General features: G+C 44.6%; 23 non-coding genes across 23 annotated transcripts; all 23 read left to right on the top strand.

The window, feature by feature from the left end:
• The first annotated feature begins 29 nt into the window (after window positions 1–29).
• Window positions 30–216, top strand: LOC143790622 (U2 spliceosomal RNA). Its single transcript, XR_013219751.1, has one exon. It is a non-coding gene; the product is annotated as a U2 spliceosomal RNA (small nuclear RNA).
• A 959-nt stretch (window positions 217–1,175) lies between these two features.
• On the top strand, window positions 1,176–1,366 carry LOC143790616 (U2 spliceosomal RNA). Its single transcript, XR_013219746.1, has one exon. It is a non-coding gene; the product is annotated as a U2 spliceosomal RNA (small nuclear RNA).
• A 963-nt stretch (window positions 1,367–2,329) lies between these two features.
• LOC143790615 (U2 spliceosomal RNA) lies at window positions 2,330–2,520 on the top strand. Its single transcript, XR_013219745.1, has one exon. It is a non-coding gene; the product is annotated as a U2 spliceosomal RNA (small nuclear RNA).
• A 963-nt stretch (window positions 2,521–3,483) lies between these two features.
• LOC143790614 (U2 spliceosomal RNA) lies at window positions 3,484–3,674 on the top strand. Its single transcript, XR_013219744.1, has one exon. It is a non-coding gene; the product is annotated as a U2 spliceosomal RNA (small nuclear RNA).
• A 963-nt stretch (window positions 3,675–4,637) lies between these two features.
• LOC143790613 (U2 spliceosomal RNA) lies at window positions 4,638–4,828 on the top strand. The gene has a single exon (XR_013219743.1). It is a non-coding gene; the product is annotated as a U2 spliceosomal RNA (small nuclear RNA).
• Window positions 4,829–5,791: 963 nt separating this feature from the next.
• LOC143790612 (U2 spliceosomal RNA) lies at window positions 5,792–5,982 on the top strand. Its single transcript, XR_013219742.1, has one exon. It is a non-coding gene; the product is annotated as a U2 spliceosomal RNA (small nuclear RNA).
• A 959-nt stretch (window positions 5,983–6,941) lies between these two features.
• Window positions 6,942–7,132, top strand: LOC143790611 (U2 spliceosomal RNA). Its single transcript, XR_013219741.1, has one exon. It is a non-coding gene; the product is annotated as a U2 spliceosomal RNA (small nuclear RNA).
• A 963-nt stretch (window positions 7,133–8,095) lies between these two features.
• On the top strand, window positions 8,096–8,286 carry LOC143790610 (U2 spliceosomal RNA). The gene has a single exon (XR_013219740.1). It is a non-coding gene; the product is annotated as a U2 spliceosomal RNA (small nuclear RNA).
• Window positions 8,287–9,249: 963 nt separating this feature from the next.
• Window positions 9,250–9,440, top strand: LOC143790609 (U2 spliceosomal RNA). The gene has a single exon (XR_013219739.1). It is a non-coding gene; the product is annotated as a U2 spliceosomal RNA (small nuclear RNA).
• A 963-nt stretch (window positions 9,441–10,403) lies between these two features.
• Window positions 10,404–10,594, top strand: LOC143790608 (U2 spliceosomal RNA). Its single transcript, XR_013219738.1, has one exon. It is a non-coding gene; the product is annotated as a U2 spliceosomal RNA (small nuclear RNA).
• A 963-nt stretch (window positions 10,595–11,557) lies between these two features.
• On the top strand, window positions 11,558–11,748 carry LOC143790606 (U2 spliceosomal RNA). The gene has a single exon (XR_013219736.1). It is a non-coding gene; the product is annotated as a U2 spliceosomal RNA (small nuclear RNA).
• A 970-nt stretch (window positions 11,749–12,718) lies between these two features.
• On the top strand, window positions 12,719–12,909 carry LOC143790605 (U2 spliceosomal RNA). Its single transcript, XR_013219735.1, has one exon. It is a non-coding gene; the product is annotated as a U2 spliceosomal RNA (small nuclear RNA).
• Window positions 12,910–13,879: 970 nt separating this feature from the next.
• Window positions 13,880–14,070, top strand: LOC143790604 (U2 spliceosomal RNA). Its single transcript, XR_013219734.1, has one exon. It is a non-coding gene; the product is annotated as a U2 spliceosomal RNA (small nuclear RNA).
• Window positions 14,071–15,040: 970 nt separating this feature from the next.
• Window positions 15,041–15,231, top strand: LOC143790603 (U2 spliceosomal RNA). Its single transcript, XR_013219733.1, has one exon. It is a non-coding gene; the product is annotated as a U2 spliceosomal RNA (small nuclear RNA).
• Window positions 15,232–16,191: 960 nt separating this feature from the next.
• Window positions 16,192–16,382, top strand: LOC143790602 (U2 spliceosomal RNA). The gene has a single exon (XR_013219732.1). It is a non-coding gene; the product is annotated as a U2 spliceosomal RNA (small nuclear RNA).
• A 951-nt stretch (window positions 16,383–17,333) lies between these two features.
• On the top strand, window positions 17,334–17,524 carry LOC143790601 (U2 spliceosomal RNA). Its single transcript, XR_013219731.1, has one exon. It is a non-coding gene; the product is annotated as a U2 spliceosomal RNA (small nuclear RNA).
• A 959-nt stretch (window positions 17,525–18,483) lies between these two features.
• On the top strand, window positions 18,484–18,674 carry LOC143790600 (U2 spliceosomal RNA). The gene has a single exon (XR_013219730.1). It is a non-coding gene; the product is annotated as a U2 spliceosomal RNA (small nuclear RNA).
• A 959-nt stretch (window positions 18,675–19,633) lies between these two features.
• LOC143790599 (U2 spliceosomal RNA) lies at window positions 19,634–19,824 on the top strand. The gene has a single exon (XR_013219729.1). It is a non-coding gene; the product is annotated as a U2 spliceosomal RNA (small nuclear RNA).
• Window positions 19,825–20,783: 959 nt separating this feature from the next.
• LOC143790598 (U2 spliceosomal RNA) lies at window positions 20,784–20,974 on the top strand. Its single transcript, XR_013219728.1, has one exon. It is a non-coding gene; the product is annotated as a U2 spliceosomal RNA (small nuclear RNA).
• Window positions 20,975–21,933: 959 nt separating this feature from the next.
• On the top strand, window positions 21,934–22,124 carry LOC143790597 (U2 spliceosomal RNA). The gene has a single exon (XR_013219727.1). It is a non-coding gene; the product is annotated as a U2 spliceosomal RNA (small nuclear RNA).
• A 959-nt stretch (window positions 22,125–23,083) lies between these two features.
• On the top strand, window positions 23,084–23,274 carry LOC143790595 (U2 spliceosomal RNA). The gene has a single exon (XR_013219725.1). It is a non-coding gene; the product is annotated as a U2 spliceosomal RNA (small nuclear RNA).
• A 959-nt stretch (window positions 23,275–24,233) lies between these two features.
• Window positions 24,234–24,424, top strand: LOC143790594 (U2 spliceosomal RNA). The gene has a single exon (XR_013219724.1). It is a non-coding gene; the product is annotated as a U2 spliceosomal RNA (small nuclear RNA).
• Window positions 24,425–25,383: 959 nt separating this feature from the next.
• Window positions 25,384–25,574, top strand: LOC143790593 (U2 spliceosomal RNA). The gene has a single exon (XR_013219723.1). It is a non-coding gene; the product is annotated as a U2 spliceosomal RNA (small nuclear RNA).
• The last annotated feature ends 415 nt before the right edge of the window (window positions 25,575–25,989 follow it).

Genomic DNA, 25,989 nt, shown 5'->3' with positions numbered 1-25,989 from the left:
GTTTTTGTGTGACTTCGGTCACATTTTTCAGAGCCTTGGAAAGATGCTTCACAATAAAAAAAATCTGTTCTTATCAGTTTAATATCTGATACGTCCCCTATTTGGGGACCATATATTAAATGGATTTTTGGAACAGGGAGATGGAAGAAGAGCTTGCTCTGTCCACTCCACGCATTGACCCGTTATTGCAGTATCTCCGGGACCAGTGCACTCCTTCTCTGATCCAGTTTCTAAAAACAGATTGAATTGAAATCAGCGCGAGTTGTCTTTTAACCCTTTATGGGAATTGATTTCAGGGTCAAAGAAGCACTTTTCTCAGGCCAAGTGTAGCATTTTGTTTGATTTCTCCTGGCCAATTGCAACATTTTCTGCGCCTTGCCTGGCCTTGCTTTCACCTATGTCTGTCAAACATTGCATTGCATTCAATATGCAATCAATCAATCAATCAATCAATCAATCAATTTGTCTTTACTGGTTGCTGCAACAGGTGTGTTAAGATTTAGGCCTTTCTTACAGTGTTGCAAATATACTGTGTCGGCTACCAAACTAGGCCCCTGCTGTCTGTCAGCACTTGCTATTTAAATTGAAGCATTCAATGAGTAGTTCTGCCATACATACTGCATTTCTGACCGCAGGAATTCTTTTTTGAAACATTGTCTCCCTCTTGTGGACCACCGGTTTTTCAATGCGTTGTATTATATGCATTTTTAAAAGAAAAAAAGTAAGTAAAAATGGTGCCTGTGCTGATCTTGAATAGGCTTGTCTTGTCCATCTACACCTGTGTGTGTGTGAGCATTCTAATGCTTTTCACCAACCAGGTGCGCTGCCTGCAGTAGATAGAATCTTAGCACGGAACATTCATGTGCTGTCACAATGGGGCTGGCTGGAGGGTGTGGTCAAAGTAGGCGGAGTTATGCAGATTCAAAACGCGTCGTGCACAGCTTGAACAAACACTCACACACAGACAGACAGACAGACAGACACACACACTCTCCGTCTCTCACACACAGACACACATACACAGCAGAACTGTCATTGACAGCAGAACTGTCATTGAGAAGGCCTCCCTCCAGAGTTTCTGAAAATGTCCTCCCTGCGGCAATCTTTTGCTCTGTCTCCACAATGGGTATTGGTGGTAGGCCTTGGTGCGGCCCACGGGGCGCAGCGGCTTCGGTATCGCTTCTCGGCCTTTTGGCTAAGATCAAGTGTAGTATCTGTTCTTATCAGTTTAATATCTGATACGTCCCCTATTTGGGGACCATATATTAAATGGATTTTTGGAACAGGGAGATGGAAGAAGAGCTTGCTCTGTCCACTCCACGCATTGACCCGTTATTGCAGTATCTCCGGGACCAGTGCACTCCTTCTCTGATCCAGTTTCTAAAAACAGATTGAATTGAAATCAGCGCGAGTTGTCTTTTAACCCTTTATGGGAATTGATTTCAGGGTCAAAGAAGCACTTTTCTCAGGCCAAGTGTAGCATTTTGTTTGATTTCTCCTGGCCAATTGCAACATTTTCTGCGCCTTGCCTGGCCTTGCTTTCACCTATGTCTGTCAAACATTGCATTGCATTCAATATGCAATCAATCAATCAATCAATCAATCAATCAATCAATTTGTCTTTACTGGTTGCTGCAACAGGTGTGTTAAGATTTAGGCCTTTCTTACAGTGTTGCAAATATACTGTGTCGGCTACCAAACTAGGCCCCTGCTGTCTGTCAGCACTTGCTATTTAAATTGAAGCATTCAATGAGTAGTTCTGCCATACATACTGCATTTCTGACCGCAGGAATTCTTTTTTGAAACATTGTCTCCCTCTTGTGGACCACCGGTTTTTCAATGCGTTGTATTATATGCATTTTTAAAAGAAAAAAAGTAAGTAAAAATGGTGCCTGTGCTGATCTTGAATAGGCTTGTCTTGTCCATCTACACCTGTGTGTGTGTGAGCATTCTAATGCTTTTCACCAACCAGGTGCGCTGCCTGCAGTAGATAGAATCTTAGCACGGAACATTCATGTGCTGTCACAATGGGGCTGGCTGGAGGGTGTGGTCAAAGTAGGCGGAGTTATGCAGATTCAAAACGCGTCGTGCACAGCTTGAACAAACACTCACACACAGACAGACAGACAGACAGACACACACACTCTCCGTCTCTCACACACAGACACACATACACAGCAGAACTGTCATTGACAGCAGAACTGTCATTGAGAAGGCCTCCCTCCAGAGTTTCTGAAAATGTCCTCCCTGCGGCAATCTTTTGCTCTGTCTCCACAATGGGTATTGGTGGTAGGCCTTGGTGCGGCCCACGGGGCGCAGCGGCTTCGGTATCGCTTCTCGGCCTTTTGGCTAAGATCAAGTGTAGTATCTGTTCTTATCAGTTTAATATCTGATACGTCCCCTATTTGGGGACCATATATTAAATGGATTTTTGGAACAGGGAGATGGAAGAAGAGCTTGCTCTGTCCACTCCACGCATTGACCCGTTATTGCAGTATCTCCGGGACCAGTGCACTCCTTCTCTGATCCAGTTTCTAAAAACAGATTGAATTGAAATCAGCGCGAGTTGTCTTTTAACCCTTTATGGGAATTGATTTCAGGGTCAAAGAAGCACTTTTCTCAGGCCAAGTGTAGCATTTTGTTTGATTTCTCCTGGCCAATTGCAACATTTTCTGCGCCTTGCCTGGCCTTGCTTTCACCTATGTCTGTCAAACATTGCATTGCATTCAATATGCAATCAATCAATCAATCAATCAATCAATCAATCAATTTGTCTTTACTGGTTGCTGCAACAGGTGTGTTAAGATTTAGGCCTTTCTTACAGTGTTGCAAATATACTGTGTCGGCTACCAAACTAGGCCCCTGCTGTCTGTCAGCACTTGCTATTTAAATTGAAGCATTCAATGAGTAGTTCTGCCATACATACTGCATTTCTGACCGCAGGAATTCTTTTTTGAAACATTGTCTCCCTCTTGTGGACCACCGGTTTTTCAATGCGTTGTATTATATGCATTTTTAAAAGAAAAAAAGTAAGTAAAAATGGTGCCTGTGCTGATCTTGAATAGGCTTGTCTTGTCCATCTACACCTGTGTGTGTGTGAGCATTCTAATGCTTTTCACCAACCAGGTGCGCTGCCTGCAGTAGATAGAATCTTAGCACGGAACATTCATGTGCTGTCACAATGGGGCTGGCTGGAGGGTGTGGTCAAAGTAGGCGGAGTTATGCAGATTCAAAACGCGTCGTGCACAGCTTGAACAAACACTCACACACAGACAGACAGACAGACAGACACACACACTCTCCGTCTCTCACACACAGACACACATACACAGCAGAACTGTCATTGACAGCAGAACTGTCATTGAGAAGGCCTCCCTCCAGAGTTTCTGAAAATGTCCTCCCTGCGGCAATCTTTTGCTCTGTCTCCACAATGGGTATTGGTGGTAGGCCTTGGTGCGGCCCACGGGGCGCAGCGGCTTCGGTATCGCTTCTCGGCCTTTTGGCTAAGATCAAGTGTAGTATCTGTTCTTATCAGTTTAATATCTGATACGTCCCCTATTTGGGGACCATATATTAAATGGATTTTTGGAACAGGGAGATGGAAGAAGAGCTTGCTCTGTCCACTCCACGCATTGACCCGTTATTGCAGTATCTCCGGGACCAGTGCACTCCTTCTCTGATCCAGTTTCTAAAAACAGATTGAATTGAAATCAGCGCGAGTTGTCTTTTAACCCTTTATGGGAATTGATTTCAGGGTCAAAGAAGCACTTTTCTCAGGCCAAGTGTAGCATTTTGTTTGATTTCTCCTGGCCAATTGCAACATTTTCTGCGCCTTGCCTGGCCTTGCTTTCACCTATGTCTGTCAAACATTGCATTGCATTCAATATGCAATCAATCAATCAATCAATCAATCAATCAATCAATTTGTCTTTACTGGTTGCTGCAACAGGTGTGTTAAGATTTAGGCCTTTCTTACAGTGTTGCAAATATACTGTGTCGGCTACCAAACTAGGCCCCTGCTGTCTGTCAGCACTTGCTATTTAAATTGAAGCATTCAATGAGTAGTTCTGCCATACATACTGCATTTCTGACCGCAGGAATTCTTTTTTGAAACATTGTCTCCCTCTTGTGGACCACCGGTTTTTCAATGCGTTGTATTATATGCATTTTTAAAAGAAAAAAAGTAAGTAAAAATGGTGCCTGTGCTGATCTTGAATAGGCTTGTCTTGTCCATCTACACCTGTGTGTGTGTGAGCATTCTAATGCTTTTCACCAACCAGGTGCGCTGCCTGCAGTAGATAGAATCTTAGCACGGAACATTCATGTGCTGTCACAATGGGGCTGGCTGGAGGGTGTGGTCAAAGTAGGCGGAGTTATGCAGATTCAAAACGCGTCGTGCACAGCTTGAACAAACACTCACACACAGACAGACAGACAGACAGACACACACACTCTCCGTCTCTCACACACAGACACACATACACAGCAGAACTGTCATTGACAGCAGAACTGTCATTGAGAAGGCCTCCCTCCAGAGTTTCTGAAAATGTCCTCCCTGCGGCAATCTTTTGCTCTGTCTCCACAATGGGTATTGGTGGTAGGCCTTGGTGCGGCCCACGGGGCGCAGCGGCTTCGGTATCGCTTCTCGGCCTTTTGGCTAAGATCAAGTGTAGTATCTGTTCTTATCAGTTTAATATCTGATACGTCCCCTATTTGGGGACCATATATTAAATGGATTTTTGGAACAGGGAGATGGAAGAAGAGCTTGCTCTGTCCACTCCACGCATTGACCCGTTATTGCAGTATCTCCGGGACCAGTGCACTCCTTCTCTGATCCAGTTTCTAAAAACAGATTGAATTGAAATCAGCGCGAGTTGTCTTTTAACCCTTTATGGGAATTGATTTCAGGGTCAAAGAAGCACTTTTCTCAGGCCAAGTGTAGCATTTTGTTTGATTTCTCCTGGCCAATTGCAACATTTTCTGCGCCTTGCCTGGCCTTGCTTTCACCTATGTCTGTCAAACATTGCATTGCATTCAATATGCAATCAATCAATCAATCAATCAATCAATCAATCAATTTGTCTTTACTGGTTGCTGCAACAGGTGTGTTAAGATTTAGGCCTTTCTTACAGTGTTGCAAATATACTGTGTCGGCTACCAAACTAGGCCCCTGCTGTCTGTCAGCACTTGCTATTTAAATTGAAGCATTCAATGAGTAGTTCTGCCATACATACTGCATTTCTGACCGCAGGAATTCTTTTTTGAAACATTGTCTCCCTCTTGTGGACCACCGGTTTTTCAATGCGTTGTATTATATGCATTTTTAAAAGAAAAAAAGTAAGTAAAAATGGTGCCTGTGCTGATCTTGAATAGGCTTGTCTTGTCCATCTACACCTGTGTGTGTGTGAGCATTCTAATGCTTTTCACCAACCAGGTGCGCTGCCTGCAGTAGATAGAATCTTAGCACGGAACATTCATGTGCTGTCACAATGGGGCTGGCTGGAGGGTGTGGTCAAAGTAGGCGGAGTTATGCAGATTCAAAACGCGTCGTGCACAGCTTGAACAAACACTCACACACAGACAGACAGACAGACAGACACACACACTCTCCGTCTCTCACACACAGACACACATACACAGCAGAACTGTCATTGACAGCAGAACTGTCATTGAGAAGGCCTCCCTCCAGAGTTTCTGAAAATGTCCTCCCTGCGGCAATCTTTTGCTCTGTCTCCACAATGGGTATTGGTGGTAGGCCTTGGTGCGGCCCACGGGGCGCAGCGGCTTCGGTATCGCTTCTCGGCCTTTTGGCTAAGATCAAGTGTAGTATCTGTTCTTATCAGTTTAATATCTGATACGTCCCCTATTTGGGGACCATATATTAAATGGATTTTTGGAACAGGGAGATGGAAGAAGAGCTTGCTCTGTCCACTCCACGCATTGACCCGTTATTGCAGTATCTCCGGGACCAGTGCACTCCTTCTCTGATCCAGTTTCTAAAAACAGATTGAATTGAAATCAGCGCGAGTTGTCTTTTAACCCTTTATGGGAATTGATTTCAGGGTCAAAGAAGCACTTTTCTCAGGCCAAGTGTAGCATTTTGTTTGATTTCTCCTGGCCAATTGCAACATTTTCTGCGCCTTGCCTGGCCTTGCTTTCACCTATGTCTGTCAAACATTGCATTGCATTCAATATGCAATCAATCAATCAATCAATCAATCAATCAATTTGTCTTTACTGGTTGCTGCAACAGGTGTGTTAAGATTTAGGCCTTTCTTACAGTGTTGCAAATATACTGTGTCGGCTACCAAACTAGGCCCCTGCTGTCTGTCAGCACTTGCTATTTAAATTGAAGCATTCAATGAGTAGTTCTGCCATACATACTGCATTTCTGACCGCAGGAATTCTTTTTTGAAACATTGTCTCCCTCTTGTGGACCACCGGTTTTTCAATGCGTTGTATTATATGCATTTTTAAAAGAAAAAAAGTAAGTAAAAATGGTGCCTGTGCTGATCTTGAATAGGCTTGTCTTGTCCATCTACACCTGTGTGTGTGTGAGCATTCTAATGCTTTTCACCAACCAGGTGCGCTGCCTGCAGTAGATAGAATCTTAGCACGGAACATTCATGTGCTGTCACAATGGGGCTGGCTGGAGGGTGTGGTCAAAGTAGGCGGAGTTATGCAGATTCAAAACGCGTCGTGCACAGCTTGAACAAACACTCACACACAGACAGACAGACAGACAGACACACACACTCTCCGTCTCTCACACACAGACACACATACACAGCAGAACTGTCATTGACAGCAGAACTGTCATTGAGAAGGCCTCCCTCCAGAGTTTCTGAAAATGTCCTCCCTGCGGCAATCTTTTGCTCTGTCTCCACAATGGGTATTGGTGGTAGGCCTTGGTGCGGCCCACGGGGCGCAGCGGCTTCGGTATCGCTTCTCGGCCTTTTGGCTAAGATCAAGTGTAGTATCTGTTCTTATCAGTTTAATATCTGATACGTCCCCTATTTGGGGACCATATATTAAATGGATTTTTGGAACAGGGAGATGGAAGAAGAGCTTGCTCTGTCCACTCCACGCATTGACCCGTTATTGCAGTATCTCCGGGACCAGTGCACTCCTTCTCTGATCCAGTTTCTAAAAACAGATTGAATTGAAATCAGCGCGAGTTGTCTTTTAACCCTTTATGGGAATTGATTTCAGGGTCAAAGAAGCACTTTTCTCAGGCCAAGTGTAGCATTTTGTTTGATTTCTCCTGGCCAATTGCAACATTTTCTGCGCCTTGCCTGGCCTTGCTTTCACCTATGTCTGTCAAACATTGCATTGCATTCAATATGCAATCAATCAATCAATCAATCAATCAATCAATCAATTTGTCTTTACTGGTTGCTGCAACAGGTGTGTTAAGATTTAGGCCTTTCTTACAGTGTTGCAAATATACTGTGTCGGCTACCAAACTAGGCCCCTGCTGTCTGTCAGCACTTGCTATTTAAATTGAAGCATTCAATGAGTAGTTCTGCCATACATACTGCATTTCTGACCGCAGGAATTCTTTTTTGAAACATTGTCTCCCTCTTGTGGACCACCGGTTTTTCAATGCGTTGTATTATATGCATTTTTAAAAGAAAAAAAGTAAGTAAAAATGGTGCCTGTGCTGATCTTGAATAGGCTTGTCTTGTCCATCTACACCTGTGTGTGTGTGAGCATTCTAATGCTTTTCACCAACCAGGTGCGCTGCCTGCAGTAGATAGAATCTTAGCACGGAACATTCATGTGCTGTCACAATGGGGCTGGCTGGAGGGTGTGGTCAAAGTAGGCGGAGTTATGCAGATTCAAAACGCGTCGTGCACAGCTTGAACAAACACTCACACACAGACAGACAGACAGACAGACACACACACTCTCCGTCTCTCACACACAGACACACATACACAGCAGAACTGTCATTGACAGCAGAACTGTCATTGAGAAGGCCTCCCTCCAGAGTTTCTGAAAATGTCCTCCCTGCGGCAATCTTTTGCTCTGTCTCCACAATGGGTATTGGTGGTAGGCCTTGGTGCGGCCCACGGGGCGCAGCGGCTTCGGTATCGCTTCTCGGCCTTTTGGCTAAGATCAAGTGTAGTATCTGTTCTTATCAGTTTAATATCTGATACGTCCCCTATTTGGGGACCATATATTAAATGGATTTTTGGAACAGGGAGATGGAAGAAGAGCTTGCTCTGTCCACTCCACGCATTGACCCGTTATTGCAGTATCTCCGGGACCAGTGCACTCCTTCTCTGATCCAGTTTCTAAAAACAGATTGAATTGAAATCAGCGCGAGTTGTCTTTTAACCCTTTATGGGAATTGATTTCAGGGTCAAAGAAGCACTTTTCTCAGGCCAAGTGTAGCATTTTGTTTGATTTCTCCTGGCCAATTGCAACATTTTCTGCGCCTTGCCTGGCCTTGCTTTCACCTATGTCTGTCAAACATTGCATTGCATTCAATATGCAATCAATCAATCAATCAATCAATCAATCAATCAATTTGTCTTTACTGGTTGCTGCAACAGGTGTGTTAAGATTTAGGCCTTTCTTACAGTGTTGCAAATATACTGTGTCGGCTACCAAACTAGGCCCCTGCTGTCTGTCAGCACTTGCTATTTAAATTGAAGCATTCAATGAGTAGTTCTGCCATACATACTGCATTTCTGACCGCAGGAATTCTTTTTTGAAACATTGTCTCCCTCTTGTGGACCACCGGTTTTTCAATGCGTTGTATTATATGCATTTTTAAAAGAAAAAAAGTAAGTAAAAATGGTGCCTGTGCTGATCTTGAATAGGCTTGTCTTGTCCATCTACACCTGTGTGTGTGTGAGCATTCTAATGCTTTTCACCAACCAGGTGCGCTGCCTGCAGTAGATAGAATCTTAGCACGGAACATTCATGTGCTGTCACAATGGGGCTGGCTGGAGGGTGTGGTCAAAGTAGGCGGAGTTATGCAGATTCAAAACGCGTCGTGCACAGCTTGAACAAACACTCACACACAGACAGACAGACAGACAGACACACACACTCTCCGTCTCTCACACACAGACACACATACACAGCAGAACTGTCATTGACAGCAGAACTGTCATTGAGAAGGCCTCCCTCCAGAGTTTCTGAAAATGTCCTCCCTGCGGCAATCTTTTGCTCTGTCTCCACAATGGGTATTGGTGGTAGGCCTTGGTGCGGCCCACGGGGCGCAGCGGCTTCGGTATCGCTTCTCGGCCTTTTGGCTAAGATCAAGTGTAGTATCTGTTCTTATCAGTTTAATATCTGATACGTCCCCTATTTGGGGACCATATATTAAATGGATTTTTGGAACAGGGAGATGGAAGAAGAGCTTGCTCTGTCCACTCCACGCATTGACCCGTTATTGCAGTATCTCCGGGACCAGTGCACTCCTTCTCTGATCCAGTTTCTAAAAACAGATTGAATTGAAATCAGCGCGAGTTGTCTTTTAACCCTTTATGGGAATTGATTTCAGGGTCAAAGAAGCACTTTTCTCAGGCCAAGTGTAGCATTTTGTTTGATTTCTCCTGGCCAATTGCAACATTTTCTGCGCCTTGCCTGGCCTTGCTTTCACCTATGTCTGTCAAACATTGCATTGCATTCAATATGCAATCAATCAATCAATCAATCAATCAATCAATCAATTTGTCTTTACTGGTTGCTGCAACAGGTGTGTTAAGATTTAGGCCTTTCTTACAGTGTTGCAAATATACTGTGTCGGCTACCAAACTAGGCCCCTGCTGTCTGTCAGCACTTGCTATTTAAATTGAAGCATTCAATGAGTAGTTCTGCCATACATACTGCATTTCTGACCGCAGGAATTCTTTTTTGAAACATTGTCTCCCTCTTGTGGACCACCGGTTTTTCAATGCGTTGTATTATATGCATTTTTAAAAGAAAAAAAGTAAGTAAAAATGGTGCCTGTGCTGATCTTGAATAGGCTTGTCTTGTCCATCTACACCTGTGTGTGTGTGAGCATTCTAATGCTTTTCACCAACCAGGTGCGCTGCCTGCAGTAGATAGAATCTTAGCACGGAACATTCATGTGCTGTCACAATGGGGCTGGCTGGAGGGTGTGGTCAAAGTAGGCGGAGTTATGCAGATTCAAAACGCGTCGTGCACAGCTTGAACAAACACTCACACACAGACAGACAGACAGACAGACACACACACTCTCCGTCTCTCACACACAGACACACATACACAGCAGAACTGTCATTGACAGCAGAACTGTCATTGAGAAGGCCTCCCTCCAGAGTTTCTGAAAATGTCCTCCCTGCGGCAATCTTTTGCTCTGTCTCCACAATGGGTATTGGTGGTAGGCCTTGGTGCGGCCCACGGGGCGCAGCGGCTTCGGTATCGCTTCTCGGCCTTTTGGCTAAGATCAAGTGTAGTATCTGTTCTTATCAGTTTAATATCTGATACGTCCCCTATTTGGGGACCATATATTAAATGGATTTTTGGAACAGGGAGATGGAAGAAGAGCTTGCTCTGTCCACTCCACGCATTGACCCGTTATTGCAGTATCTCCGGGACCAGTGCACTCCTTCTCTGATCCAGTTTCTAAAAACAGATTGAATTGAAATCAGCGCGAGTTGTCTTTTAACCCTTTATGGGAATTGATTTCAGGGTCAAAGAAGCACTTTTCTCAGGCCAAGTGTAGCATTTTGTTTGATTTCTCCTGGCCAATTGCAACATTTTCTGCGCCTTGCCTGGCCTTGCTTTCACCTATGTCTGTCAAACATTGCATTGCATTCAATATGCAATCAATCAATCAATCAATCAATCAATCAATCAATTTGTCTTTACTGGTTGCTGCAACAGGTGTGTTAAGATTTAGGCCTTTCTTACAGTGTTGCAAATATACTGTGTCGGCTACCAAACTAGGCCCCTGCTGTCTGTCAGCACTTGCTATTTAAATTGAAGCATTCAATGAGTAGTTCTGCCATACATACTGCATTTCTGACCGCAGGAATTCTTTTTTGAAACATTGTCTCCCTCTTGTGGACCACCGGTTTTTCAATGCGTTGTATTATATGCATTTTTAAAAGAAAAAAAGTAAGTAAAAATGGTGCCTGTGCTGATCTTGAATAGGCTTGTCTTGTCCATCTACACCTGTGTGTGTGTGAGCATTCTAATGCTTTTCACCAACCAGGTGCGCTGCCTGCAGTAGATAGAATCTTAGCACGGAACATTCATGTGCTGTCACAATGGGGCTGGCTGGAGGGTGTGGTCAAAGTAGGCGGAGTTATGCAGATTCAAAACGCGTCGTGCACAGCTTGAACAAACACTCACACACAGACAGACAGACAGACAGACACACACACTCTCCGTCTCTCACACACAGACACACATACACAGCAGAACTGTCATTGACAGCAGAACTGTCATTGAGAAGGCCTCCCTCCAGAGTTTCTGAAAATGTCCTCCCTGCGGCAATCTTTTGCTCTGTCTCCACAATGGGTATTGGTGGTAGGCCTTGGTGCGGCCCACGGGGCGCAGCGGCTTCGGTATCGCTTCTCGGCCTTTTGGCTAAGATCAAGTGTAGTATCTGTTCTTATCAGTTTAATATCTGATACGTCCCCTATTTGGGGACCATATATTAAATGGATTTTTGGAACAGGGAGATGGAAGAAGAGCTTGCTCTGTCCACTCCACGCATTGACCCGTTATTGCAGTATCTCCGGGACCAGTGCACTCCTTCTCTGATCCAGTTTCTAAAAACAGATTGAATTGAAATCAGCGCGAGTTGTCTTTTAACCCTTTATGGGAATTGATTTCAGGGTCAAAGAAGCACTTTTCTCAGGCCAAGTGTAGCATTTTGTTTGATTTCTCCTGGCCAATTGCAACATTTTCTGCGCCTTGCCTGGCCTTGCTTTCACCTATGTCTGTCAAACATTGCATTGCATTCAATATGCAATCAATCAATCAATCAATCAATCAATCAATCAATTTGTCTTTACTGGTTGCTGCAACAGGTGTGTTAAGATTTAGGCCTTTCTTACAGTGTTGCAAATATACTGTGTCGGCTACCAAACTAGGCCCCTGCTGTCTGTCAGCACTTGCTATTTAAATTGAAGCATTCAATGAGTAGTTCTGCCATACATACTGCATTTCTGACCGCAGGAATTCTTTTTTGAAACATTGTCTCCCTCTTGTGGACCACCGGTTTTTCAATGCGTTGTATTATATGCATTTTTAAAAGAAAAAAAGTAAGTAAAAATGGTGCCTGTGCTGATCTTGAATAGGCTTGTCTTGTCCATCTACACCTGTGCGTGTGTGAGCATTCTAATGCTTTTCACCAACCAGGTGCGCTGCCCGCAGTCGATAGAATCTTAGCACGGAACATTCATGTGCTGTCACAATGGGGCTGGCTGGAGGGTGTGGTCAAAGTAGGCGGAGTTATGCAGATTCAAAACGCGTCGTGCACAGCTTGAACAAACACTCACACACAGACAGACAGACAGACAGACAGACACACACACTCTCCGTCTCTCACACACAGACACACATACACAGCAGAACTGTCATTGACAGCAGAACTGTCATTGAGAAGGCCTCCCTCCAGAGTTTCTGAAAATGTCCTCCCTGCGGCGGCAATCTTTTGCTCTGTCTCCACAATGGGTATTGGTGGTAGGCCTTGGTGCGGCCCACGGGGCACAGCGGCTTCGGTATCGCTTCTCGGCCTTTTGGCTAAGATCAAGTGTAGTATCTGTTCTTATCAGTTTAATATCTGATACGTCCCCTATTTGGGGACCATATATTAAATGGATTTTTGGAACAGGGAGATGGAAGAAGAGCTTGCTCTGTCCACTCCACGCATTGACCCGTTATTGCAGTATCTCCGGGACCAGTGCACTCCTTCTCTGATCCAGTTTCTAAAAACAGATTGAATTGAAATCAGCGCGAGTTGTCTTTTAACCCTTTATGTGAATTGATTTCAGGGTCAAAGGAGCACTTTTCTCAGGCCAAGTGTAGCATTTTGTTTGATTTCTCCTGGCCAATTGCAACATTTTCTGCGCCTTGCCTGGCCTTGCTTTCACCTATGTCTGTCAAACATTGCATTGCATTCAATATGCAATCAATCAATCAATCAATCAATCAATCAATCAATTTGTCTTTACTGGTTGCTGCAACAGGTGTGTTAAGATTTAGGCCTTTCTTACAGTGTTGCAAATATACTGTGTCGGCTACCAAACTAGGCCCCTGCTGTCTGTCAGCACTTGCTATTTAAATTGAAGTATCCAATGAGTAGTTCTGCCATACATACTGCATTTCTGACCGCAGGAATTCTTTTTTGAAACATTGTCTCCCTCTTGTGGACCACCGGCTTTTCAATGCCTTGTATTATATGCATTTTTAAAAGAAAAAAATAAGTAAAAATGGTGCCTGTGCTGATGTTGAATAGGCTTGTCTTGTCCATCTACACCTGTGCGTGTGTGAGCATTCTAATGCTTTTCACCAACCAGGTGCGCTGCCCGCAGTCGATAGAATCTTAGCACGGAACATTCATGTGCTGTCACAATGGGGCTGGCTGGAGGGTGTGGTCAAAGTAGGCGGAGTTATGCAGATTCAAAACGCGTCGTGCACAGCTTGAACAAACACTCACACACAGACAGACAGACAGACAGACAGACACACACACTCTCCGTCTCTCACACACAGACACACATACACAGCAGAACTGTCATTGACAGCAGACACTGTCATTGAGAAGGCCTCCCTCCAGAGTTTCTGAAAATGTCCTCCCTGCGGCGGCAATCTTTTGCTCTGTCTCCACAATGGGTATTGGTGGTAGGCCTTGGTGCGGCCCACGGGGCACAGCGGCTTCGGTATCGCTTCTCGGCCTTTTGGCTAAGATCAAGTGTAGTATCTGTTCTTATCAGTTTAATATCTGATACGTCCCCTATTTGGGGACCATATATTAAATGGATTTTTGGAACAGGGAGATGGAAGAAGAGCTTGCTCTGTCCACTCCACGCATTGACCCGTTATTGCAGTATCTCCGGGACCAGTGCACTCCTTCTCTGATCCAGTTTCTAAAAACAGATTGAATTGAAATCAGCGCGAGTTGTCTTTTAACCCTTTATGTGAATTGATTTCAGGGTCAAGGAAGCACTTTTCTCAGGCCAAGTGTAGCATTTTGTTTGATTTCTCCTGGCCAATTGCAACATTTTCTGCGCCTTGCCTGGCCTTGCTTTCACCTATGTCTGTCAAACATTGCATTGCATTCAATATGCAATCAATCAATCAATCAATCAATCAATCAATCAATTTGTCTTTACTGGTTGCTGCAACAGGTGTGTTAAGATTTAGGCCTTTCTTACAGTGTTGCAAATATACTGTGTCGGCTACCAAACTAGGCCCCTGCTGTCTGTCAGCACTTGCTATTTAAATTGAAGTATCCAATGAGTAGTTCTGCCATACATACTGCATTTCTGACCGCAGGAATTCTTTTTTGAAACATTGTCTCCCTCTTGTGGACCACCGGCTTTTCAATGCCTTGTATTATATGCATTTTTAAAAGAAAAAAAGTAAGTAAAAATGGTGCCTGTGCTGATGTTGAATAGGCTTGTCTTGTCCATCTACACCTGTGCGTGTGTGAGCATTCTAATGCTTTTCACCAACCAGGTGCGCTGCCCGCAGTCGATAGAATCTTAGCACGGAACATTCATGTGCTGTCACAATGGGGCTGGCTGGAGGGTGTGGTCAAAGTAGGCGGAGTTATGCAGATTCAAAACGCGTCGTGCACAGCTTGAACAAACACTCACACACAGACAGACAGACAGACAGACAGACACACACACTCTCCGTCTCTCACACACAGACACACATACACAGCAGAACTGTCATTGACAGCAGAACTGTCATTGAGAAGGCCTCCCTCCAGAGTTTCTGAAAATGTCCTCCCTGCGGCGGCAATCTTTTGCTCTGTCTCCACAATGGGTATTGGTGGTAGGCCTTGGTGCGGCCCACGGGGCGCAGCGGCTTCGGTATCGCTTCTCGGCCTTTTGGCTAAGATCAAGTGTAGTATCTGTTCTTATCAGTTTAATATCTGATACGTCCCCTATTTGGGGACCATATATTAAATGGATTTTTGGAACAGGGAGATGGAAGAAGAGCTTGCTCTGTCCACTCCACGCATTGACCCGTTATTGCAGTATCTCCGGGACCAGTGCACTCCTTCTCTGATCCAGTTTCTAAAAACAGATTGAATTGAAATCAGCGCGAGTTGTCTTTTAACCCTTTATGTGAATTGATTTCAGGGTCAAGGAAGCACTTTTCTCAGGCCAAGTGTAGCATTTTGTTTGATTTCTCCTGGCCAATTGCAACATTTTCTGCGCCTTGCCTGGCCTTGCTTTCACCTATGTCTGTCAAACATTGCATTGCATTCAATATGCAATCAATCAATCAATCAATCAATCAATCAATTTGTCTTTACTGGTTGCTGCAACAGGTGTGTTAAGATTTAGGCCTTTCTTACAGTGTTGCAAATATACTGTGTCGGCTACCAAACTAGGCCCCTGCTGTCTGTCAGCACTTGCTATTTAAATTGAAGTATCCAATGAGTAGTTCTGCCATACATACTGCATTTTCTGACCGCAGGAATTCTTTTTTGAAACATTGTCTCCCTCTTGTGGACCACCGGCTTTTCAATGCCTTGTATTATATGCATTTTTAAAAGAAAAAAATAAGTAAAAATGGTGCCTGTGCTGATGTTGAATAGGCTTGTCTTGTCCATCTACACCTGCGTGTGTGAGCATTCTAATGCTTTTCACCAACCAGGTGCGCTGCCCGCAGTCGATAGAATCTTAGCACGGAACATTCATGTGCTGTCACAATGGGGCTGGCTGGAGGGTGTGGTCAAAGTAGGCGGAGTTATGCAGATTCAAAACGCGTCGTGCACAGCTTGAACAAACACTCACACACAGACAGACAGACAGACAGACAGACACACACACTCTCCGTCTCTCACACACAGACACACATACACAGCAGAACTGTCATTGACAGCAGAACTGTCATTGAGAAGGCCTCCAGAGTTTCTGAAAATGTCCTCCCTGCGGCGGCAATCTTTTGCTCTGTCTCCACAATGGGTATTGGTGGTAGGCCTTGGTGCGGCCCACGGGGCACAGCGGCTTCGGTATCGCTTCTCGGCCTTTTGGCTAAGATCAAGTGTAGTATCTGTTCTTATCAGTTTAATATCTGATACGTCCCCTATTTGGGGACCATATATTAAATGGATTTTTGGAACAGGGAGATGGAAGAAGAGCTTGCTCTGTCCACTCCACGCATTGACCCGTTATTGCAGTATCTCCGGGACCAGTGCACTCCTTCTCGTTTCTAAAAACAGATTGAATTGAAATCAGCGCGAGTTGTCTTTTAACCCTTTATGTGAATTGATTTCAGGGTCAAGGAAGCACTTTTCTCAGGCCAAGTGTAGCATTTTGTTTGATTTCTCCTGGCCAATTGCAACATTTTCTGCGCCTTGCCTGGCCTTGCTTTCACCTATGTCTGTCAAACATTGCATTGCATTCAATATGCAATCAATCAATCAATCAATCAATCAATCAATTTGTCTTTACTGGTTGCTGCAACAGGTGTGTTAAGATTTAGGCCTTTCTTACAGTGTTGCAAATATACTGTGTCGGCTACCAAACTAGGCCCCTGCTGTCTGTCAGCACTTGCTATTTAAATTGAAGTATCCAATGAGTAGTTCTGCCATACATACTGCATTTCTGACCGCAGGAATTCTTTTTTGAAACATTGTCTCCCTCTTGTGGACCACCGGCTTTTCAATGCCTTGTATTATATGCATTTTTAAAAGAAAAAAATAAGTAAAAATGGTGCCTGTGCTGATGTTGAATAGGCTTGTCTTGTCCATCTACACCTGCGTGTGTGAGCATTCTAATGCTTTTCACCAACCAGGTGCGCTGCCCGCAGTCGATAGAATCTTAGCACGGAACATTCATGTGCTGTCACAATGGGGCTGGCTGGAGGGGTGGTCAAAGTAGGCGGAGTTATGCAGATTCAAAACGCGTCGTGCACAGCTTGAACAAACACTCACACACAGACAGACAGACAGACAGACAGACACACACACTCTCCGTCTCTCACACACAGACACACATACACAGCAGAACTGTCATTGACAGCAGAACTGTCATTGAGAAGGCCTCCAGAGTTTCTGAAAATGTCCTCCCTGCGGCGGCAATCTTTTGCTCTGTCTCCACAATGGGTATTGGTGGTAGGCCTTGGTGCGGCCCACGGGGCACAGCGGCTTCGGTATCGCTTCTCGGCCTTTTGGCTAAGATCAAGTGTAGTATCTGTTCTTATCAGTTTAATATCTGATACGTCCCCTATTTGGGGACCATATATTAAATGGATTTTTGGAACAGGGAGATGGAAGAAGAGCTTGCTCTGTCCACTCCACGCATTGACCCGTTATTGCAGTATCTCCGGGACCAGTGCACTCCTTCTCTGATCCAGTTTCTAAAAACAGATTGAATTGAAATCAGCGCGAGTTGTCTTTTAACCCTTTATGTGAATTGATTTCAGGGTCAAGGAAGCACTTTTCTCAGGCCAAGTGTAGCATTTTGTTTGATTTCTCCTGGCCAATTGCAACATTTTCTGCGCCTTGCCTGGCCTTGCTTTCACCTATGTCTGTCAAACATTGCATTGCATTCAATATGCAATCAATCAATCAATCAATCAATCAATCAATTTGTCTTTACTGGTTGCTGCAACAGGTGTGTTAAGATTTAGGCCTTTCTTACAGTGTTGCAAATATACTGTGTCGGCTACCAAACTAGGCCCCTGCTGTCTGTCAGCACTTGCTATTTAAATTGAAGTATCCAATGAGTAGTTCTGCCATACATACTGCATTTCTGACCGCAGGAATTCTTTTTTGAAACATTGTCTCCCTCTTGTGGACCACCGGCTTTTCAATGCCTTGTATTATATGCATTTTTAAAAGAAAAAAATAAGTAAAAATGGTGCCTGTGCTGATGTTGAATAGGCTTGTCTTGTCCATCTACACCTGCGTGTGTGAGCATTCTAATGCTTTTCACCAACCAGGTGCGCTGCCCGCAGTCGATAGAATCTTAGCACGGAACATTCATGTGCTGTCACAATGGGGCTGGCTGGAGGGTGTGGTCAAAGTAGGCGGAGTTATGCAGATTCAAAACGCGTCGTGCACAGCTTGAACAAACACTCACACACAGACAGACAGACAGACAGACAGACACACACACTCTCCGTCTCTCACACACAGACACACATACACAGCAGAACTGTCATTGACAGCAGAACTGTCATTGAGAAGGCCTCCAGAGTTTCTGAAAATGTCCTCCCTGCGGCGGCAATCTTTTGCTCTGTCTCCACAATGGGTATTGGTGGTAGGCCTTGGTGCGGCCCACGGGGCACAGCGGCTTCGGTATCGCTTCTCGGCCTTTTGGCTAAGATCAAGTGTAGTATCTGTTCTTATCAGTTTAATATCTGATACGTCCCCTATTTGGGGACCATATATTAAATGGATTTTTGGAACAGGGAGATGGAAGAAGAGCTTGCTCTGTCCACTCCACGCATTGACCCGTTATTGCAGTATCTCCGGGACCAGTGCACTCCTTCTCTGATCCAGTTTCTAAAAACAGATTGAATTGAAATCAGCGCGAGTTGTCTTTTAACCCTTTATGTGAATTGATTTCAGGGTCAAGGAAGCACTTTTCTCAGGCCAAGTGTAGCATTTTGTTTGATTTCTCCTGGCCAATTGCAACATTTTCTGCGCCTTGCCTGGCCTTGCTTTCACCTATGTCTGTCAAACATTGCATTGCATTCAATATGCAATCAATCAATCAATCAATCAATCAATCAATTTGTCTTTACTGGTTGCTGCAACAGGTGTGTTAAGATTTAGGCCTTTCTTACAGTGTTGCAAATATACTGTGTCGGCTACCAAACTAGGCCCCTGCTGTCTGTCAGCACTTGCTATTTAAATTGAAGTATCCAATGAGTAGTTCTGCCATACATACTGCATTTCTGACCGCAGGAATTCTTTTTTGAAACATTGTCTCCCTCTTGTGGACCACCGGCTTTTCAATGCCTTGTATTATATGCATTTTTAAAAGAAAAAAATAAGTAAAAATGGTGCCTGTGCTGATGTTGAATAGGCTTGTCTTGTCCATCTACACCTGCGTGTGTGAGCATTCTAATGCTTTTCACCAACCAGGTGCGCTGCCCGCAGTCGATAGAATCTTAGCACGGAACATTCATGTGCTGTCACAATGGGGCTGGCTGGAGGGTGTGGTCAAAGTAGGCGGAGTTATGCAGATTCAAAACGCGTCGTGCACAGCTTGAACAAACACTCACACACAGACAGACAGACAGACAGACAGACACACACACTCTCCGTCTCTCACACACAGACACACATACACAGCAGAACTGTCATTGACAGCAGAACTGTCATTGAGAAGGCCTCCAGAGTTTCTGAAAATGTCCTCCCTGCGGCGGCAATCTTTTGCTCTGTCTCCACAATGGGTATTGGTGGTAGGCCTTGGTGCGGCCCACGGGGCACAGCGGCTTCGGTATCGCTTCTCGGCCTTTTGGCTAAGATCAAGTGTAGTATCTGTTCTTATCAGTTTAATATCTGATACGTCCCCTATTTGGGGACCATATATTAAATGGATTTTTGGAACAGGGAGATGGAAGAAGAGCTTGCTCTGTCCACTCCACGCATTGACCCGTTATTGCAGTATCTCCGGGACCAGTGCACTCCTTCTCTGATCCAGTTTCTAAAAACAGATTGAATTGAAATCAGCGCGAGTTGTCTTTTAACCCTTTATGTGAATTGATTTCAGGGTCAAGGAAGCACTTTTCTCAGGCCAAGTGTAGCATTTTGTTTGATTTCTCCTGGCCAATTGCAACATTTTCTGCGCCTTGCCTGGCCTTGCTTTCACCTATGTCTGTCAAACATTGCATTGCATTCAATATGCAATCAATCAATCAATCAATCAATCAATCAATTTGTCTTTACTGGTTGCTGCAACAGGTGTGTTAAGATTTAGGCCTTTCTTACAGTGTTGCAAATATACTGTGTCGGCTACCAAACTAGGCCCCTGCTGTCTGTCAGCACTTGCTATTTAAATTGAAGTATCCAATGAGTAGTTCTGCCATACATACTGCATTTCTGACCGCAGGAATTCTTTTTTGAAACATTGTCTCCCTCTTGTGGACCACCGGCTTTTCAATGCCTTGTATTATATGCATTTTTAAAAGAAAAAAATAAGTAAAAATGGTGCCTGTGCTGATGTTGAATAGGCTTGTCTTGTCCATCTACACCTGCGTGTGTGAGCATTCTAATGCTTTTCACCAACCAGGTGCGCTGCCCGCAGTCGATAGAATCTTAGCACGGAACATTCATGTGCTGTCACAATGGGGCTGGCTGGAGGGTGTGGTCAAAGTAGGCGGAGTTATGCAGATTCAAAACGCGTCGTGCACAGCTTGAACAAACACTCACACACAGACAGACAGACAGACAGACAGACACACACACTCTCCGTCTCTCACACACAGACACACATACACAGCAGAACTGTCATTGACAGCAGAACTGTCATTGAGAAGGCCTCCAGAGTTTCTGAAAATGTCCTCCCTGCGGCGGCAATCTTTTGCTCTGTCTCCACAATGGGTATTGGTGGTAGGCCTTGGTGCGGCCCACGGGGCACAGCGGCTTCGGTATCGCTTCTCGGCCTTTTGGCTAAGATCAAGTGTAGTATCTGTTCTTATCAGTTTAATATCTGATACGTCCCCTATTTGGGGACCATATATTAAATGGATTTTTGGAACAGGGAGATGGAAGAAGAGCTTGCTCTGTCCACTCCACGCATTGACCCGTTATTGCAGTATCTCCGGGACCAGTGCACTCCTTCTCTGATCCAGTTTCTAAAAACAGATTGAATTGAAATCAGCGCGAGTTGTCTTTTAACCCTTTATGTGAATTGATTTCAGGGTCAAGGAAGCACTTTTCTCAGGCCAAGTGTAGCATTTTGTTTGATTTCTCCTGGCCAATTGCAACATTTTCTGCGCCTTGCCTGGCCTTGCTTTCACCTATGTCTGTCAAACATTGCATTGCATTCAATATGCAATCAATCAATCAATCAATCAATCAATCAATTTGTCTTTACTGGTTGCTGCAACAGGTGTGTTAAGATTTAGGCCTTTCTTACAGTGTTGCAAATATACTGTGTCGGCTACCAAACTAGGCCCCTGCTGTCTGTCAGCACTTGCTATTTAAATTGAAGTATCCAATGAGTAGTTCTGCCATACATACTGCATTTCTGACCGCAGGAATTCTTTTTTGAAACATTGTCTCCCTCTTGTGGACCACCGGCTTTTCAATGCCTTGTATTATATGCATTTTTAAAAGAAAAAAATAAGTAAAAATGGTGCCTGTGCTGATGTTGAATAGGCTTGTCTTGTCCATCTACACCTGCGTGTGTGAGCATTCTAATGCTTTTCACCAACCAGGTGCGCTGCCCGCAGTCGATAGAATCTTAGCACGGAACATTCATGTGCTGTCACAATGGGGCTGGCTGGAGGGTGTGGTCAAAGTAGGCGGAGTTATGCAGATTCAAAACGCGTCGTGCACAGCTTGAACAAACACTCACACACAGACAGACAGACAGACAGACAGACACACACACTCTCCGTCTCTCACACACAGACACACATACACAGCAGAACTGTCATTGACAGCAGAACTGTCATTGAGAAGGCCTCCAGAGTTTCTGAAAATGTCCTCCCTGCGGCGGCAATCTTTTGCTCTGTCTCCACAATGGGTATTGGTGGTAGGCCTTGGTGCGGCCCACGGGGCACAGCGGCTTCGGTATCGCTTCTCGGCCTTTTGGCTAAGATCAAGTGTAGTATCTGTTCTTATCAGTTTAATATCTGATACGTCCCCTATTTGGGGACCATATATTAAATGGATTTTTGGAACAGGGAGATGGAAGAAGAGCTTGCTCTGTCCACTCCACGCATTGACCCGTTATTGCAGTATCTCCGGGACCAGTGCACTCCTTCTCTGATCCAGTTTCTAAAAACAGATTGAATTGAAATCAGCGCGAGTTGTCTTTTAACCCTTTATGTGAATTGATTTCAGGGTCAAGGAAGCACTTTTCTCAGGCCAAGTGTAGCATTTTGTTTGATTTCTCCTGGCCAATTGCAACATTTTCTGCGCCTTGCCTGGCCTTGCTTTCACCTATGTCTGTCAAACATTGCATTGCATTCAATATGCAATCAATCAATCAATCAATCAATCAATCAATTTGTCTTTACTGGTTGCTGCAACAGGTGTGTTAAGATTTAGGCCTTTCTTACAGTGTTGCAAATATACTGTGTCGGCTACCAAACTAGGCCCCTGCTGTCTGTCAGCACTTGCTATTTAAATTGAAGTATCCAATGAGTAGTTCTGCCATACATACTGCATTTCTGACCGCAGGAATTCTTTTTTGAAACATTGTCTCCCTCTTGTGGACCACCGGCTTTTCAATGCCTTGTATTATATGCATTTTTAAAAGAAAAAAATAAGTAAAAATGGTGCCTGTGCTGATGTTGAATAGGCTTGTCTTGTCCATCTACACCTGCGTGTGTGAGCATTCTAATGCTTTTCACCAACCAGGTGCGCTGCCCGCAGTCGATAGAATCTTAGCACGGAACATTCATGTGCTGTCACAATGGGGCTGGCTGGAGGGTGTGGTCAAAGTAGGCGGAGTTATGCAGATTCAAAACGCGTCGTGCACAGCTTGAACAAACACTCACACACAGACAGACAGACAGACAGACAGACACACACACTCTCCGTCTCTCACACACAGACACACATACACAGCAGAACTGTCATTGACAGCAGAACTGTCATTGAGAAGGCCTCCAGAGTTTCTGAAAATGTCCTCCCTGCGGCGGCAATCTTTTGCTCTGTCTCCACAATGGGTATTGGTGGTAGGCCTTGGTGCGGCCCACGGGGCACAGCGGCTTCGGTATCGCTTCTCGGCCTTTTGGCTAAGATCAAGTGTAGTATCTGTTCTTATCAGTTTAATATCTGATACGTCCCCTATTTGGGGACCATATATTAAATGGATTTTTGGAACAGGGAGATGGAAGAAGAGCTTGCTCTGTCCACTCCACGCATTGACCCGTTATTGCAGTATCTCCGGGACCAGTGCACTCCTTCTCTGATCCAGTTTCTAAAAACAGATTGAATTGAAATCAGCGCGAGTTGTCTTTTAACCCTTTATGTGAATTGATTTCAGGGTCAAGGAAGCACTTTTCTCAGGCCAAGTGTAGCATTTTGTTTGATTTCTCCTGGCCAATTGCAACATTTTCTGCGCCTTGCCTGGCCTTGCTTTCACCTATGTCTGTCAAACATTGCATTGCATTCAATATGCAATCAATCAATCAATCAATCAATCAATCAATTTGTCTTTACTGGTTGCTGCAACAGGTGTGTTAAGATTTAGGCCTTTCTTACAGTGTTGCAAATATACTGTGTCGGCTACCAAACTAGGCCCCTGCTGTCTGTCAGCACTTGCTATTTAAATTGAAGTATCCAATGAGTAGTTCTGCCATACATACTGCATTTCTGACCGCAGGAATTCTTTTTTGAAACATTGTCTCCCTCTTGTGGACCACCGGCTTTTCAATGCCTTGTATTATATGCATTTTTAAAAGAAAAAAATAAGTAAAAATGGTGCCTGTGCTGATGTTGAATAGGCTTGTCTTGTCCATCTACACCTGCGTGTGTGAGCATTCTAATGCTTTTCACCAACCAGGTGCGCTGCCCGCAGTCGATAGAATCTTAGCACGGAACATTCATGTGCTGTCACAATGGGGCTGGCTGGAGGGTGTGGTCAAAGTAGGCGGAGTTATGCAGATTCAAAACGCGTCGTGCACAGCTTGAACAAACACTCACACACAGACAGACAGACAGACAGACAGACACACACACTCTCCGTCTCTCACACACAGACACACATACACAGCAGAACTGTCATTGACAGCAGAACTGTCATTGAGAAGGCCTCCAGAGTTTCTGAAAATGTCCTCCCTGCGGCGGCAATCTTTTGCTCTGTCTCCACAATGGGTATTGGTGGTAGGCCTTGGTGCGGCCCACGGGGCACAGCGGCTTCGGTATCGCTTCTCGGCCTTTTGGCTAAGATCAAGTGTAGTATCTGTTCTTATCAGTTTAATATCTGATACGTCCCCTATTTGGGGACCATATATTAAATGGATTTTTGGAACAGGGAGATGGAAGAAGAGCTTGCTCTGTCCACTCCACGCATTGACCCGTTATTGCAGTATCTCCGGGACCAGTGCACTCCTTCTCTGATCCAGTTTCTAAAAACAGATTGAATTGAAATCAGCGCGAGTTGTCTTTTAACCCTTTATGTGAATTGATTTCAGGGTCAAGGAAGCACTTTTCTCAGGCCAAGTGTAGCATTTTGTTTGATTTCTCCTGGCCAATTGCAACATTTTCTGCGCCTTGCCTGGCCTTGCTTTCACCTATGTCTGTCAAACATTGCATTGCATTCAATATGCAATCAATCAATCAATCAATCAATCAATCAATTTGTCTTTACTGGTTGCTGCAACAGGTGTGTTAAGATTTAGGCCTTTCTTACAGTGTTGCAAATATACTGTGTCGGCTACCAAACTAGGCCCCTGCTGTCTGTCAGCACTTGCTATTTAAATTGAAGTATCCAATGAGTAGTTCTGCCATACATACTGCATTTCTGACCGCAGGAATTCTTTTTTGAAACATTGTCTCCCTCTTGTGGACCACCGGCTTTTCAATGCCTTGTATTATATGCATTTTTAAAAGAAAAAAATAAGTAAAAATGGTGCCTGTGCTGATGTTGAATAGGCTTGTCTTGTCCATCTACACCTGCGTGTGTGAGCATTCTAATGCTTTTCACCAACCAGGTGCGCTGCCCGCAGTCGATAGAATCTTAGCACGGAACATTCATGTGCTGTCACAATGGGGCTGGCTGGAGGGTGTGGTCAAAGTAGGCGGAGTTATGCAGATTCAAAACGCGTCGTGCACAGCTTGAACAAACACTCACACACAGACAGACAGACAGACAGACAGACACACACACTCTCCGTCTCTCACACACAGACACACATACACAGCAGAACTGTCATTGACAGCAGAACTGTCATTGAGAAGGCCTCCAGAGTTTCTGAAAATGTCCTCCCTGCGGCGGCAATCTTTTGCTCTGTCTCCACAATGGGTATTGGTGGTAGGCCTTGGTGCGGCCCACGGGGCACAGCGGCTTCGGTATCGCTTCTCGGCCTTTTGGCTAAGATCAAGTGTAGTATCTGTTCTTATCAGTTTAATATCTGATACGTCCCCTATTTGGGGACCATATATTAAATGGATTTTTGGAACAGGGAGATGGAAGAAGAGCTTGCTCTGTCCACTCCACGCATTGACCCGTTATTGCAGTATCTCCGGGACCAGTGCACTCCTTCTCTGATCCAGTTTCTAAAAACAGATTGAATTGAAATCAGCGCGAGTTGTCTTTTAACCCTTTATGTGAATTGATTTCAGGGTCAAGGAAGCACTTTTCTCAGGCCAAGTGTAGCATTTTGTTTGATTTCTCCTGGCCAATTGCAACATTTTCTGCGCCTTGCCTGGCCTTGCTTTCACCTATGTCTGTCAAACATTGCATTGCATTCAATATGCAATCAATCAATCAATCAATCAATCAATCAATTTGTCTTTACTGGTTGCTGCAACAGGTGTGTTAAGATTTAGGCCTTTCTTACAGTGTTGCAAATATACTGTGTCGGCTACCAAACTAGGCCCCTGCTGTCTGTCAGCACTTGCTATTTAAATTGAAGTATCCAATGAGTAGTTCTGCCATACATACTGCATTTCTGACC

This window comes from Ranitomeya variabilis, unplaced genomic scaffold, assembly GCF_051348905.1.
Source record: "Ranitomeya variabilis isolate aRanVar5 unplaced genomic scaffold, aRanVar5.hap1 Scaffold_406, whole genome shotgun sequence".
Lineage (NCBI taxonomy): Eukaryota > Metazoa > Chordata > Amphibia > Anura > Dendrobatidae > Ranitomeya > Ranitomeya variabilis.
Note: the sequence above shows the minus strand (reverse complement) of the source record. Positions and strands in the feature narration are given on the sequence as shown.